Source organism: Simochromis diagramma, unplaced genomic scaffold (assembly GCF_900408965.1).
Source record: "Simochromis diagramma unplaced genomic scaffold, fSimDia1.1 OVJJ01000293.1, whole genome shotgun sequence".
Taxonomy (NCBI): Eukaryota; Metazoa; Chordata; class Actinopteri; order Cichliformes; family Cichlidae; genus Simochromis; species Simochromis diagramma.
This window is the reverse complement of record NW_024386801.1, coordinates 11957569-11972616: the sequence shown is the minus strand read 5'-3', so window position 1 is coordinate 11972616 and position 15048 is coordinate 11957569. Positions and strand designations below refer to the sequence as shown.

General features: G+C 42.5%; 1 long non-coding RNA gene across 2 annotated transcripts; it reads right to left on the bottom strand.

Moving 5' to 3' along the window:
- Window positions 1-5238: 5238 nt before the first annotated feature.
- Window positions 5239-10809, bottom strand: LOC120729895. Of its 2 annotated transcripts, none has more exons than XR_005695013.1 (3): window positions 9740-10809; window positions 8201-8908; window positions 5239-8064 (listed from the first exon to the last, which is right to left on the bottom strand). It is a non-coding gene; the product is annotated as an uncharacterized LOC120729895 (long non-coding RNA). The 2 variants fall into 2 exon arrangements; XR_005695014.1 differs by having other exon boundaries at window positions 5239-8457; window positions 8789-8908.
- Between the last annotated feature and the right edge of the window lie 4239 nt (window positions 10810-15048).

Genomic DNA, 15048 nt, shown 5'->3' with positions numbered 1-15048 from the left:
TTTGGCATTTGCCTGAGAGGCAGCAGAGTGTTAAAGTCTGCACAGGAGTTCATCACTGCACTGAGAGAGCAGGCACCTGAGTAAACAGAGCGGGACCCACCGGGGGTATGGGTGTGCTGCGTGCACATGTGCGCGCGTGTTGGTGGGTGGATAGGTGGTGGGAGGGGGGAGGAAAGGCAGAATAAGCAGAGGGGAGAATAACAATGCCGGAGTGGTGCTGCCAGAGCAGGAATTTCAAACTATAACAATCAAGGTCAGTTCAACCTAGGTCCCTGTACAACTGAGAACGTTTACACAGCATCTATTGTGATTTATCAGTTATTAAAGTTGTTCATTCATTTTCTGTTGGCCAGTTGTATCCTTTCCAGTCCTCTTATTACTTTGATAACTAACGAATTGTAATTTTTTGATTATAGCAAACTATTTTATTGCGATTGTTCAAATTTTATTCCCACATACTTCAAAGAGTACTGTAAAAGTGTCAAGCCACCTTTATATTTTGATTCTAAGCAGCCAGAGTCTCTTACTGTTGTTTTAAAGTGGTCTTGATAACCCTCCAGGGTTCCTGAAGGAAGTTTATCTTTTTCACTCATTTTCAGTCCACTCTTTGTACTGACCATTTTCAGAGGAATGTTTTTATGTGTTTAAGCTACTTAATCCTTGAATTATTCAAACATACAAAAGCACCTAACTCAGGAGGGGAACCAGTGTTGTGTCTATACATAACAGACAACTTAATAAAGAGATTAAATTGTATTTTCTTTTGTTGAACCTTTAAAAAACACATAAAGTAGCACAGTTTGACAGGCAAAAAATAGTATTTCTGCATCTATAAGGCATACGTGAGCATGGTGTGCAGTGTGTCCTACATACCATGAGGAAACTGTACAAGTGGAGAACAAAAGAAGGCCTAAAAACCATCTACAGCATAAAAACAGCATCCGAAAGACCTGACACGGGACCTGAGAGATGCATCTGGCCCTTCAGTTGATCCATCTACTATTCACTGAAGCCTCATCAGAAACGGTCTCAGTGGAAGGGTGCTTTTAAGAAGCCATTTTTAAGGAAACAGGGAGAATGACACTAGAGCTGGACTGAAATCAGGCCTTACCAATTTCATGAATCCAAATTTGAAATCTTCGTTCATATCATCATCATCAGTAGGTATGGAGGAGGTCAGGAGAGAACTACAACTGTGAGTGTCTAGAGTCATCTGTAAAGCACAATGGATGCTGGATGTTTTGGGGCAGGATCCAGTGGTATTGGTGATATCATCAAAATTGATGGGATTATAAATGCATAAAAGTACCATCAAATTGTGATCCACCGTGTGATACCATGTGGAAACAACAATGATCCTAAACCCATTAACAATGCTGTAAAAGCACATCTGGATATAAAAACACTACCAGTCATGGATTGGTCTCCCCACAACCAGAACTTCAACGTTAACGAAGCAGTGTGGGATCGTCTTGAAAGAGAATGGAGCAAAAGGCAAATATCCAAAGAAGCTACGCTGAAGACTACTTAAAGAAATTCAGTTCAGACTACGTAGAAGAATCACAAAGGTCATACCATGTTGCAGACTTTCAAACGTGGTTTATATATTGTATTTCCGTGTATGTTTGCACTTGTATCAATAAATCCACCTATTTTCTATTTTCCAAGCAAAATAGGCAGTGGCTCTTTTTTTAAAAAAAGCAAGAACTTTTTTAAATGTCTTTCACTGGATGCTGGAAGTTATTTTCTGGTTCACTTTGCAGGTGAGAAAAAATATGAAAAAATATTCAAATGACTCCACTACACGGCATCAATTTTAAAAAGCTTTTTGTTAACTTGTCGTTTTTTTCTGCTATCACACACTAAAAGCACTGGCATTTTGTTTGAACTGAAACTTGATTGTATTTCATGTGAATAAATGTGTGATCATTTCTTTGTACTTGTGGTTAAGGTTTTGCTCCTTTGCAGCTAACAAAGAGGCAAAAAAAAAATAAATTAATTTTCATCTTACACTAGATTAAAAGTTTGATTATTTTTCAGCACGCTGTTGTATTATTAGTTATAAAATCATTGTCATTTTCATCCATGATAAGAGATTAAATGAGACTGTTCCTTGCTAGGAAGTCAGGAGAATTAAACTGCGGGGTGACTTTAACCGAGACGAAACCTTAATTCACAAGATTCAATCAAAAACTGACAACAAGCAAGCCTAGTTGAGGTGAAGGGGAATCTTAATGCGATTGTAGCTAAAGCTCAGACAGTGAGCCGCCTCCATTAAAGCATGCCACACAGCCCAGCAGCTTCAGATAAGACAGCTGAGTCTGGGATTTAAAGCTTTGGCTTATCGTCATCTTCACACCGCTGTCTCACCAAGAGCAGCGAACACGGCACCCAAATCCTCTCTGACGGGGAACCAAGTTTGTCTTTGGGCTGGAAGTGCAGTCCAAGTTGGCCACATTTTTGTTAATGGGTTACAACTCCCAATTAGTACCTCGATCTCTGAGCCTCTTCGGAAACGCACAGCAGCTTTGGCACACTAACAAGACTTTTCATTTTGTAGCAGTAGCTAGGATAAGATTAGAGAGAGAGAGAGAGAGAGAGCTGTGTAGAGTAGTGTTTCAGAAATAAAATTGCTTTTATTCCACCCAACATGTGTTCAGCGAGATTAAGGCATAATCTTGCAACGTTTAATAAGAACCCGTTTGTGGCCTTCCGGCTGAGGCAGAAAAAGTGGAGCATGCTTGCTCTACTTTAAATCCTGTTTATTGAATTACAAAGAACCTTAAAGGATCAGGAAAGCGACTCATACATTTAAATATTTGATGTTATTTTCACATTGAAGCACGCCGTCAAGGAAACGATGCAATGCTTCGAAAACTTTTTGCATCCATTTATTTATTTATGTTGAAATATACATGATCCGTATAACAAAATGGCTATAAACGGTATAGTTCGGGGAACAGAATGCAACTACCTCTGTGTAAATTCATGCCAGCGCTTCAGTATTAATTACCAAAGGGTTTCGGCTTGACTTTCAGTAATGATCCTTTAATTTAAGATTCAACACTAAAGGGAAAAAAAAATGATAAAATGTCACTACATCCTACATCCAAGTCGTGCTCTATGTGCAAACATTAGGCCATGCTGGAAATCCCTAACCTCAATTTATGTAATCCAAAGCCCTCGCATGAACTTCAGTTTGAGCTCTGGCTTTCAAGAGGTATTTGGAAGTTAAAGTCTCAGATCAGATTTGGGCAGATTAGAATTACGACTTCGAAGTCTGGGAGGGGTGGATATGAGGATTTGCACTGCTCCACGAGACGGCCTTGTCAGTGATAAGTTATACTGAGCCACTGGTAAGAGGATTGCCTAGACTAATCCGAATCAAAAGACATACCATGTGAATTACATCCCGAAACAGGTTCGCTTACAGAGATTAGGAGCCTGCATGTAAATCCTGTCATACTCTACTTGGCGCTGGAAGATGAGCCTGAAAGAACAAATACAAACATGTGCTCTGTATCCCGCTGCAACTGCTGGCACCAGGTCGCTTACCAAAATCATCGGCTTCCTTGATTACAGCTTCCTTTTTTCCCCTCATTCTTCAGAAGATTAAATGGCCATTGATGAGACTATCTAGGCCAGGCACACTAATTATTCACACCACATCTAAGAAAGTGCTTATACGGCGGGTTGAGAATAACCCTCCCCATGTGAACTGACACCAACAGACACCCACATAGCAGCCTGCTCGACCCTCCTTTTCTCTCCCTCGCTATTCCTCACTCCCACCATCACTAAGCTGAGCTCTAGTTCAATGAAGCATTTATTTCTCTTCCTGTTTGACATGGGTGATTCGATCAAGGCATCTGGCAGCAAGTGCTGTAATACAAGGCTTGCTGTTGAGACGTCAAAGAATGTTACTCTCTACTGTTGCGAAAGAAAGAAAAAAAATAGCTTGCATTTTTTTCCGCTCTCCTTCTCTCTCTCTAGAAGTACAGAACAAACAAGACTTGTATCCCTGGCCCAGAATGCTTCAAAGAGCACATGTCTGCTGGGACTGGCTATGAAATGTAGAACGGTGTTGGCTGCTTAGGTTTGCATTACAGCCAGAGCACGCTCATAAGAGCACTGCAGAAACTTGGGCAGATCTGTAAATCAGGGAGTGTTAAGCAAAAGCACTCGCCCTGCAACATCCACAGAAGGTGAAAACATGCTACTGCGATATAAAACAACTGCAGTTTCATGAGTTATCCTCTGCCGATACTTCCTGAACCGCACATGCACCGCTGTGGACGATAAGGCACGGCGATGCCAAGACGCTGCGAGTTACACAGGGCCGTGGTGCTACTGATAAAAACTGATGAATATCATTGCTTAAAGGTGGAGTGAATGTGTTGGGCCCCTGTGTGCATATGAGAAATATACTATGGTAATTACCCTAGACATCAAGCCTTGTGAAAAAGCAGCAAAGCAAAGCTATTTTGTTGTAGATTGAGTGGATGTAAATGCTTTAGGGCACGCTGTAAATGGGAAGCACTGAGACGAAAGCAGTAGGAGCAGGCATAAGAAAAACCATCAAGCGGTGGTGCAAAACTCTCTGCAGTGCTATGAAGCATGCCGAATAGAGGTCTCTCACTGCAGTATAACGGCTCATAAAGCCGCAAATGGTATTTCCACTTCATTCAGTCTCAGGGCCAGGTTCCAAGCAGCTCCTCAACGATGGAATTGAACCCATTAGCAATCGATTAAAGAACCAGCAGGCAGTCGCCGCTCTGCCTGTGGGGAGGACAGCGTCTGGCGGGGGTGGGGGCCTGTCAGCCAGCCGAGCCTCCCGGGGATTGAGGTTCAAATCTTTGTTTATGTAGAAACTGTGGCCAGCACTTTAACCCCAGATCCCACTCCTATGGTGTAGGTTAGGACAGTCGAACCATGGAGCCCGTGGTGCTCTGGGATGCAGAGCACGAAAGCTTTTGATTGACACATCACATCACTGATGCACAAGGTACAACACCTCCCTGAGATGAGGCAGCACCCACAGGACACCTGCCACTACTAAAGAGATTATGGCTTACCAATTTGATATTCATAAATCTTGTTTAAACAGAACATGAGATATGAATGATGAACAATTTGACCTTTGGAAACAAATTAGAATTCCAATCAAGTGACCAAAAACCAACTCGAAACACTACAATACGAAAGAAATGAAGAATTACGTTGTGTAATTACCCGGCTTAAAACAACTTTACTTTTTTTTTCTTCAAGTCTTTTTGGCGTGTTGTGAGCCTACAAGGAGTCAGACGCATATTTCAACAATTTATAACACAGAACATATTCTATTGTGATGCTAGTTCTCCCCCAGCCATTCATTTACTATATATTCTCTCCAAATAGCAGCCTGTCAGCTTCTATTCTTGGTGCTGACCTTTGTATGCATGGGCCTCATAACTGACATTTTCAATTACACTGCAAACAACTTATCAATATGCATGGATTTCCCAGCCAATATCAGAGCAAACAGAGTCGTTTGGAGAGCTGTTTCTGTCAGGGGAGAGAAATAGGGCAGACATGTCAAGGTCAGGATTTTGTTAATGAGGGACGGACCGCTGAATAATTGAATGGGCTGAGCAGTATCGACTGTTGAAGCAGAAGCATTTAAAGCGTTGGCGATCGTTAAGGAAAATCCTCCCAGCACTTTATGTTCCATGGCAGTAATTTATGCACGGGCATCCAAGCGGGTGCCCTATGGTTCACAGCACTGAATGCACAAAGCAATGAGTGGATTAGCCAAGCACACTTTAGAAGCAGCAGCCAAGCGTGCAAGTCATTCCTGTGGATGAAGTGATGGCTCTGGCAGCGCAATTATTCAGCTGTGCATTTTAAATACACAGACAAATGGCATCGAGAGAGGCTCTGAATATCTGCTCGGCGTGGACGGAAAAAACAGCTAAACACGAAACGAATGTCAGGGCTGAAAGTGATCAATCCTCAAATTACGCATCGCACAAACACACAAGGAAATGAAATGCAAAACAGGCGGCAGCAGTAATTGAGGGCGATCGGGCCCACGAGCATGTGACGAAACATGTGATGTAATGTTGTGCGCACTTTGTTAACAGGTTCCTTCCAGGTTTTGGGGAATGATTGAGCTGATAGCCGGATTCCCTGGCTGAAGCAGCTGTGATGTTTGGCCACGGAAAGCAAATTGTGATAATTGTGGGCTCAAAAGCAGCAGATGTAAATGCATGTAAACAAGCCAAGTAATACTAGTTTGGCCAAATGCCCCCTTTGTTTTGAACACAGTCTCAGCCATTTTTAATCTGCACAGAGAACTGCTCAAGCTGTTGTTGTTGCAGCACCATACTCGAGCAGTTCTCAGGCCTTTAAGCCTCCACCCTTCTCTCCTCTCTTTAGGTTGGGAGCTCTGAAAAGGGGTGGGGTGGGGTGGCAGGGGCTTCTAATCCCTCTATGTAATTACTGCTCCCTGCAATGGCCAGACCATCTCTGTGTAAATCAGATTAGCTGACCTAAATCGCTCTCGTTTCTCTCTACCCCATCAAACAATTCCTTATCTTCACCCAGAGAGCTAAACAACACCGCTCCTCCAACCTCCACCCCCAACACCCCCCACCCAAAAGGACATGGCCTGTTTATTTGATCAGCATAGGAAAGCAAACAGTTTCTCCATGATACGCAAACAGGCAGGGCTGGGCCAGGCCCTACTGGGTGGCCGGGGGAGAGAGGGTCGGGCAGAGACGCGGGCTGGGGCTGAAGACATGCAGATAACCACTTCCATCACGTCCGCAACTTCCACACCGGGCCATTAAAAGAAGAAGGAAGCCAGGCAGACACATAACACGGCCGACGATGATGCTCAACGCGCAGTAAATAAAGGTCACCGAACATGATAGAGATGTATTACTGCTCTCTGTGCTGCCTCCTCGGCTCCTTCCCATCCAATTTATTCCTCAGGTCATACATTTACAACTTTGAGAGCAGGAGGAGGAGGAGGAGGAGGGGGGGCGTAGAGAGGAAATGCTGCTCTTCAGTGGGAATAGAGACAGGCTAAAGTAAAGAGGGGGAACAAATGAGGTCTGTGATCCTGTCTGTCCCCTCCTCTGCCCCCCTTCCTTCCCCCCTGAGCCCCAATCAGGCTGAACCACTGCTCTCAGCGCGACAGCCAGGCCTTTGTTGCTGACTGAATGGAGGTTAAATATCCCTCGAAATCAGAGCTCTTTGGCTTTCTGGACGCATAGTCAGAGACCCGGTGCCTTTCACATGCTAATGCCCATGTTTTTTTATTTCCTTTGTAACCATGGTTAGACAGCGGTATCATGCTAAAGGGCGATGAATAAAGCTGGTGAATTTGTTTTTTTCTCAGCTTTTTTTCCTCTCCTCTTTTCTCCCCCCCCCTTTTTTTTTGCCTAGCTCCCTCCTTTATCACCATCTCTTAGAGCCAGCCCACATTCCACCCCCCCTCCTGCAGGGGTTTAAAAAAGCACAGATGGTCTCTCCTGACCCGCTATTCATCATTGTGTCAAAAGCTTTGTCAGAATAATGCTCCCCAACAACAAGCTGGAGGATTTTATTTGTTTCAATTGATGAGGCCTGTTAATTTCACAGACGTCTCATTAGGCTTAAACCACCAATTAATTTCTTTTGTTCTCATTAAATGGCTAATTCTAAACATGAACCGCGCTGACAATAAATGCTGCTCAGAGCCAAAGCCAGACAGCGCTGCTCCCGCCACTGAGCTACTGGAGCGTGAAGCAGGCAGGTAGAGAGAGAAAATTGAAGAGCAGGAGGAAGGGCGTGATGGAGGGGAGGGCGCAAGGATGAGGAGAGAAAGTGGCGGCAAGAGGAGGCAAGGGGGGAGCAAGAGAGAGAGAGCAAAGGAGAGCCCTGACAAAAGGGTCTAATTTGTAGACACCCTTAACACTAGGAAAGGATGGCAACTCATTAACTGCTTGCAATTTTTTTTTTCCCCCTGTCTGCGGATCAAGTGGTCCTCAGGAGTAAAGGTTGCAATCATCTGTTGGTGGCTGCAGCCAGCACTCAGCCCTGAATGAAAGCAGAAAATAAAAAAATAAAAAAATGATAGAAGAATAAATCAAAATTCAAATGGGAACAAAGGGAAAAAATGAAAAGCACAGACTGGGAACCAAGGTAGTAATTTTTCTATTGGAAGTGTACTCACAAAAGCTATCTTGTGCCTGCACTCCATTATAGCAGTGCAAGCTGTCATTACGGCCAAGGATATATAGAAGCCTCATAATATCCAGAGATTGGTAGTTTGTTAGACAGCACTGTACAATTTGCTGCAGCCTTGAAGGATCCTTGAGTCTCGCTTGACAATTTACCGAGGGAATTGCCGGAGCGTTGCCTTTTGTCTGCTGGAGACACAGGGGCAATTATCCAGCCTCCTGTAATGTTTCCCTGACTTTAATCTCCTGGCTGAGAGCGTAAAGCAGAATGGGTAAGGTTTCAGAGTGCCTCTGGGTTCTATTAACACACAACTGCTGTTTCTGTTCAGGCCAGGCAGCCAAGAGAGGACTGCAATCTGACAGACGGGCCTCCCCTGGGCTTTTAGGGAGAAAACATGATTATGTCATAATATATTTTCAAAAAGAGATCCATTTGAAAGATTGCCCCTCTGTCTTTTCAATCTAACATGGCTCTGCTTTTGTCAGGCACAATGGGAGCACTGGGAATGACAGATGCTTCAATGAACCAAACAGGAATAAAAATAAAGTGTTTTACCAAGAAAGAAAAAAAAAAAACTCACCAGAGACCGGAAGCAGGGGCAAGAAAATTCAGTTTCTCTAACAATTTCATCATGTGAATCTCGTCACTCTGGTGTCAAACTTTAGGTCGGTTTGTGTAAAGATGAGATCCTGCAGGAGGCCTGCAAAAAGACAGATGTATGAGTTATGAATAAAACCATGCATGCCTACTTTTTTATTCATAACTTATAAACTGTCACCACCACATCACCATTAATTAGACTGTAGAGTGAATAATAATCTGGAGGTAATTGTTCTGCTAATAAACCAGTCACTATAGTTCTTTTTCAAGTCACAATGAAAAACATTCCCTGTTTTCAGCTTTTTAAATATAAGGATTTTATATTTTGTTTCCTGTCATATGCTTAATTAATCTGAATATTTTTCTCATTTTATCAACTTAATGAGCAATTAGTTAAAACCCAAAAGGACTGAACAATAATTAGATTTTGTATTTTACAGTACTTTAGATTTTGTTGGAAATGCTAATCATTTCTGATGATAATTTGTTGTGTCTAAGCCACTATATAATAGCAAACACATTAAATTCGATTCACAAGTATTTGAATAGGTTTGTGCCCTCCAGCGTAGACCTGCTGTGGCTATTTTCCTCTTTAAATGTGACTTTTAACAAAGCCAAGCAAAAACAGCTATCTCGATTACAGCCAATACCTTTTAGCAGGCCACCTACTGTCTGCATCTTTCCGGTAATGACTATAGTGTAGTGGAGCATTCACCGTATAGAAGCAATAGAGTACAGAGAGGATGGGCACATTGATTAAGTAATAAGACCCCCGTGCCCCCCATATTGCTGTTTAAATTCTTCAGTTCAAATGACACAAAAAGGTTTACCAGTACTGATGTTTGGTGGATATGTAGGTGCATATGGAAACAAACCCAACCATCTCTTTAATGAAAAATACAGGGAGTAGCTTGTCCTAAAGCTTTCTTACCTTAGCCAGTTAACTCGATTTGATTGTTGCCTGGTTACTGTTACGTCTCTTGAGTATATGTAGAGCTATAACTGCATCGCCAAATCATCACCTCAGCAGGCACGGTTTTGCCTTCAAAGCGGTGCATCTGGTGTTAGCTTGAAGCCTTGCAGCATCTCGAAGCCTGCATGATACCAGCGGTGACACATCCATGGAAAGGAATCAAAACCGCACATTACACTTCCTCCTGCTACATGATCTTGCTAGCGGGTATATGTTTTCCCCTAAACACGACCTTATAAACTACTCCAGCTGCTTAGGAGCGAATACAGCTAACATATGGAGAAGGGACAGAGCTACGTGTTGAAAGCTACAAACAAAACCTCAAGCTAGGTATCTGTTCAAAATGACAACGGTTTTTCCTCCACATAATTAATGAATATATTTTTGTTATTCTAAAATATTTCATATCATCCAGTACCTGTGTTTGGGTGATAAACAATCATTGGCCACTCTTTTGGGACAAATGATTAGATATTGCAGTTAATGCAAATATCTGCTATTCATATGCCACAAACTCTGTGCATGTAGACGTGGAGTCATAGTCAAGAGGATCTGCCAAAGTTGAAACTGAGAATATGAACGGGGAAAAGGATTGATTTAAGTGACTTTCATGTGGTTGCTTAAAGTATTTCAGAAACTGCTGATCTACTGGGATTTTCCCCACATAACCATCGCTAGTGTTTACCGAAAATGGTAAGCAAAAATATCCATTGAGCAGCAGTTTTCAGAGATCAGAAGAGAAAAGCCAATAGAGTGGAAACAGTTACTCGAATATCCATTTGTTAGAACCACAATATGCGGAAGAGCGTCTCTGAAGGCGCAACAAGTCAAACATTCTAGCAGATGAGCTACAGCAGCAGAAGACCACATCTGGTGGCCATTCCTGTCAGCTAAAAACAAGAAACTGAGGCTAGTTTGCACAGGCTTCTAAAATAGAAGATTCTAAAACCATTATCTAATCTGCTGAATCTATGTTTTTGCTGTCACATTTAGGTGGTATGGTCAGAATTTGGCGTAAACGATATGAAAGCATGCATTCATGCTAATCTTAATAATGGTGTGGGGGATCTTTTCTCGTGCCCCTTAGTATCATTTTATGATATTTTAAATATCACAGCCTGCCTGAGTATTGCTCACCATGTCTATCTATTTATGACCAGAGTGCAGCTGTTTTTCGATGTCTGGATAACACAGCATGTCACAAAGATCACCTCAAACTGTTTTCTTGAATATGATGAGTTACTCGAATACTAGAAAGGTGCCCAGTGAATGCTCACCCCTACCTTTTAGCTGATTTGATCAAAGTTATACCACCTAGTTATCTAAAGGAGTTGTATCTCAAATAATCACGTGAAGTGACAAAATAAATTCACCTTTAGCTATTTACCTTATACCTATTTACACGTGTGTACATATACATGAAAATTAAATTTTGAGCTTCTGTTCATTTTGAAAACCAATAATAAATATATTCAGATTGGCAGGTGGACCGATATAACACAAAGCTCCCCTTTTTTTTATTTCTTAGTAATGAATAATGTGAAGTATAGCTTCAGGCCTGTGTAGCAGCATTTACAGTGCATGCAAGATACACCTGCCTTCTAAGGCTTCACTGCAGAATCTGAAGTTGTGAATATCAAGTGGGATATGTATTAGGGAAAAGCCACAGGGTGCTGTAAAGTTTAGAGAGAAGACTACTTGTTGCATGTTTTGTACTAAGTAGTCGATAATATTATCCTTATGAATACGCCCTGTATTTTGTGGTTAATTGTCACTGAAAGCAACTATATCTTATCCCACAGAGAACAACCAACAGAAGCTACTATACACAGTTGGCATATAGAGTTGAATCAATATTAACTACTTAGGAAATGTAGGCTTACAAACCTTATATTTGTTCACTGTCCCCCTCTATTATTTCAGAGTAAGTGGTCAAAGCTGGTAACTGGCTTTCTCAAAAGAAATGAAGTATGCATTAGAAGTAAACAGTGAGAAGAAGGGGCCAAAGGGAAATCCAGCTTCCACCACTTTAGCTCAATACCTCCATTTCCTCTGTAATTAGTCATGTTGCTTATACACCTCCAGCTGTGCTTTAATCAAAGAATGTGTGTGGAAAAATAATTAGCATGTTAGCATAATGCACATAATAAAGAAGTACTTGTAGCCGTCTTGATCTCAACATCAAAGACCGTGTTGGTTCTTTCTTGGGGCATTACTATCATACAAATCTAATTACCCCTGGTATTGAATTACCGGATTTTAGTGCATACTTGGAACCAATATAAAGGAATGTCCTCACAGATCTCCAACCTTCTCCATTACAAAAACAGCACACATGGACAAATGTTGAAGCAGAATACTAATAATGTGTGGTGTTTGTCTCTGGGACATGTTAGGAGAAATGTAGTTTTTTCCACGGTTCTCTAACTGCAGCCACGTAAACCTGCCCAGAGCAGACACTCCTTTGACCTCAGTGTCTAAAATAGCTCCCAGTCCACTACTGTGGCCATGTCCTCTGACTAAACTCTGGGACGCCACAGGATTAAGTGCGGCATCAAGTTCTCATGTAGAAAGTCCTGTGAACATCAGTAGTCTGAACACACCAGCGACAGCAAAAGCAGCAGCAGCAGCGGCGGCGGTGGCAGCAGCAATCCAGTCTAATCCAAATGAATCCGGGTCTCCCAGGTTTGTTCATCCTGGTTGGAGGGTGATGACTGCTCTGCTCTGCTGGAGTGCTTATCTGCTGTCAGTGGTCGCTGGCTGTACAGGCCTCGTGTTATCAGGGCTCAGCCTGCTCGGGGATTGGAGGGTCTGCGGAAAGTAAACACAGAACCTGTCCTTTGCTTATCTGTCCCAGGAGAGAGTATGTGTGTATGCGCGTGTAATGTATTAGTGTGCATGTGTGTCTGTGAGAGAGAGAAAGAGAAGCTTGTTTCCATGGCAACCTCCTCCTTTAACCCCCCACACCCCTCCCCTCTAGAGGAGAACCCTGGTGGTCTTTGTGTAATGCGATTCCACTAGAATGCACTGTGGATTAGAGCTGTGCTGCCTTCGGGCCCTAGGCAGGGCAACAGTGAAGACATTATTACCCAGATCAAATGCTGTAATCACTAGGCACTAGGGGCTTTCACGTCCATTGCAGATAAAACCTAGGACTGGCAATACTCAGGTGATTAGGGGATTATTATTCTGCATTTCAGCACGGTGCCAGTCCCTCGCTGTTGAAAAATAAATAAATAAATCCTGATTCTCTGTGTGATGGATGGGGGAGGGTAGAAAACAGAATGCCAGCCAAAAGAACCAGCCAGAAATCTGGTGGACTGTGATCAGTGCCTGAGAGTTAAAGCTAAAAAAACAAAACAAAATACAACCAAAAAAAAAGAAGAAAAAAAGACATTCACACAGTGCACACATTGGCATTACAGACCACCCTTGAATTTCTGTATTGTCTTTGAGTCTTGGCTCTGACAATGCAAAAGAGAAGAAGAGAACTGGACCACGTTCTTATCCGCAGAGCTGCTGTAAAACACTTAGGCCACTCTATTTCCTTACACTGCACTGTTGCCGTTCTCTAAATAGAACAGAGCACCATGGGCTTTTGCACGAGAACCTGTTTGAAAGCCTTCCATTCAGAGGTAGATCAGCGGAAGGCGAGACAATGACCCCTTCAATGTCCAGCAATAGGCACTCAGAGGTACAACCTTTCATCTGCAGATATTCCACTGTTTGATTAAGTGAGGAAGAAAACTGTACTTGAGCAAGAAGCTTGAGCTACAAATGCGCACAGGAAGTACACACTTCAGCAATGTGGGAAAAGAAAGACTATAGCCTTTAACAAATGAGCCCGTGAGAGCGGGGCATGGCGGCTGGCTCCATGCTAAAAGCATCCGGCCCCGCTTTTATAATCTAACAACAACATGTTTGAAGAGGCAGCCATATGAAGGGCTCACAGCTTCAAGCACAGAGTCCTAGGAGAGCGTTGCTCTGGAGTGGAGGGATTGGGCCATTCACCCGTCCAGCCCAAAAGTATTCAACTACCAAAAGACCACTCAAGGGAACTCGAGAGCAGTGTTTACGTCATATTTCTGAAGTGGCACTTCATAAACCTCTGCCTTATTGTATCACTCTGTGATGGGCGTGTGATTTCATAGCTGCCACCATGCATAAATCCAAACTCTAAAAAAAGTCACTAGCCGTGACAGTGAACACAGTTGGTACAGCACGACGCGACTTTGAAAGTTGCATCAAGTTCATCCCTCAAATATTAATGCAAGCTCTGTAATCTTCTGAGTTAAAACCAATGGCAAAGGTCCATAGCAACTCTCTCTAACTGCACCCAGAATGTTTTTTTCTATCGTGTCTGTGGTTCTCCTGAGACAGTTGTCAGCTCCTATCTGAATGCATTTACAGCAATTTGCTGATGTGCTTCCATTTACTGTCAAGAGCAGCCTGTGAATAAGATTGCATGTAATGTAGATGCAAGCTAGAGCAAGGGAGATCCCTCACTAGCAACACACAGGACAAGGGGGACTTTGAGGTTGCATTTTTAGTTTTTAGAAGAGGAAAAAGCAAGCCCGAGAGACGTTCAGCATGTCGGTGCATTGCCCTCAACAGCAGTAAGTGCTTTAGGTGTTTTACCACACCCACTGTTGGCCGCACTGTAAAAGCAAATATTAATCAGTGACTTTAAGCTTCTTTCCTTAAACAAATGGTTTGGCATCTTTCTTGCCAGGAGTTGTTTGGTAAATTTGAACCGACAGGCAAGGGAGAAACGGGTAGCCTTAGACAGTCTGGCAATAACAAAATCTGTTTATCAGTTCCTCTAAAGCTTACCAATTAACACATTATGCCTTGTTTGTTTAATCCAAAAACCAAAGTGCAAAAACGACACGTGGTTTTATGCCAGGCTGCGTTCTGGAACATTTCTTGGATGGATTCAGTAACTTTCTGGAGGCTTTTTTTCCTTTTTAAACTGAGCCTAACCAAACAAATAATAGTAACATTTGGGCACATACACCTGCTGAGATTAAATTTAAAAAAAAAGAAAAAAGAAAAAAAAAAAGCTTTAGATTTGCGGGTAGTTAAGCTATTTCTGCATGTTTGGTCATGACGCTAAGGTGGATTCTGTTGGCAACTTCATCTTCAGTCATACACTCAATTTAATGCTTTACAAAAAAGAGCTAATAACCATATTACCCCAAAGTCTCCAACTAATCCTTGGAAATCTACCACAGCGAGACCACAGCACTACAGAAATCCAGTCAAGA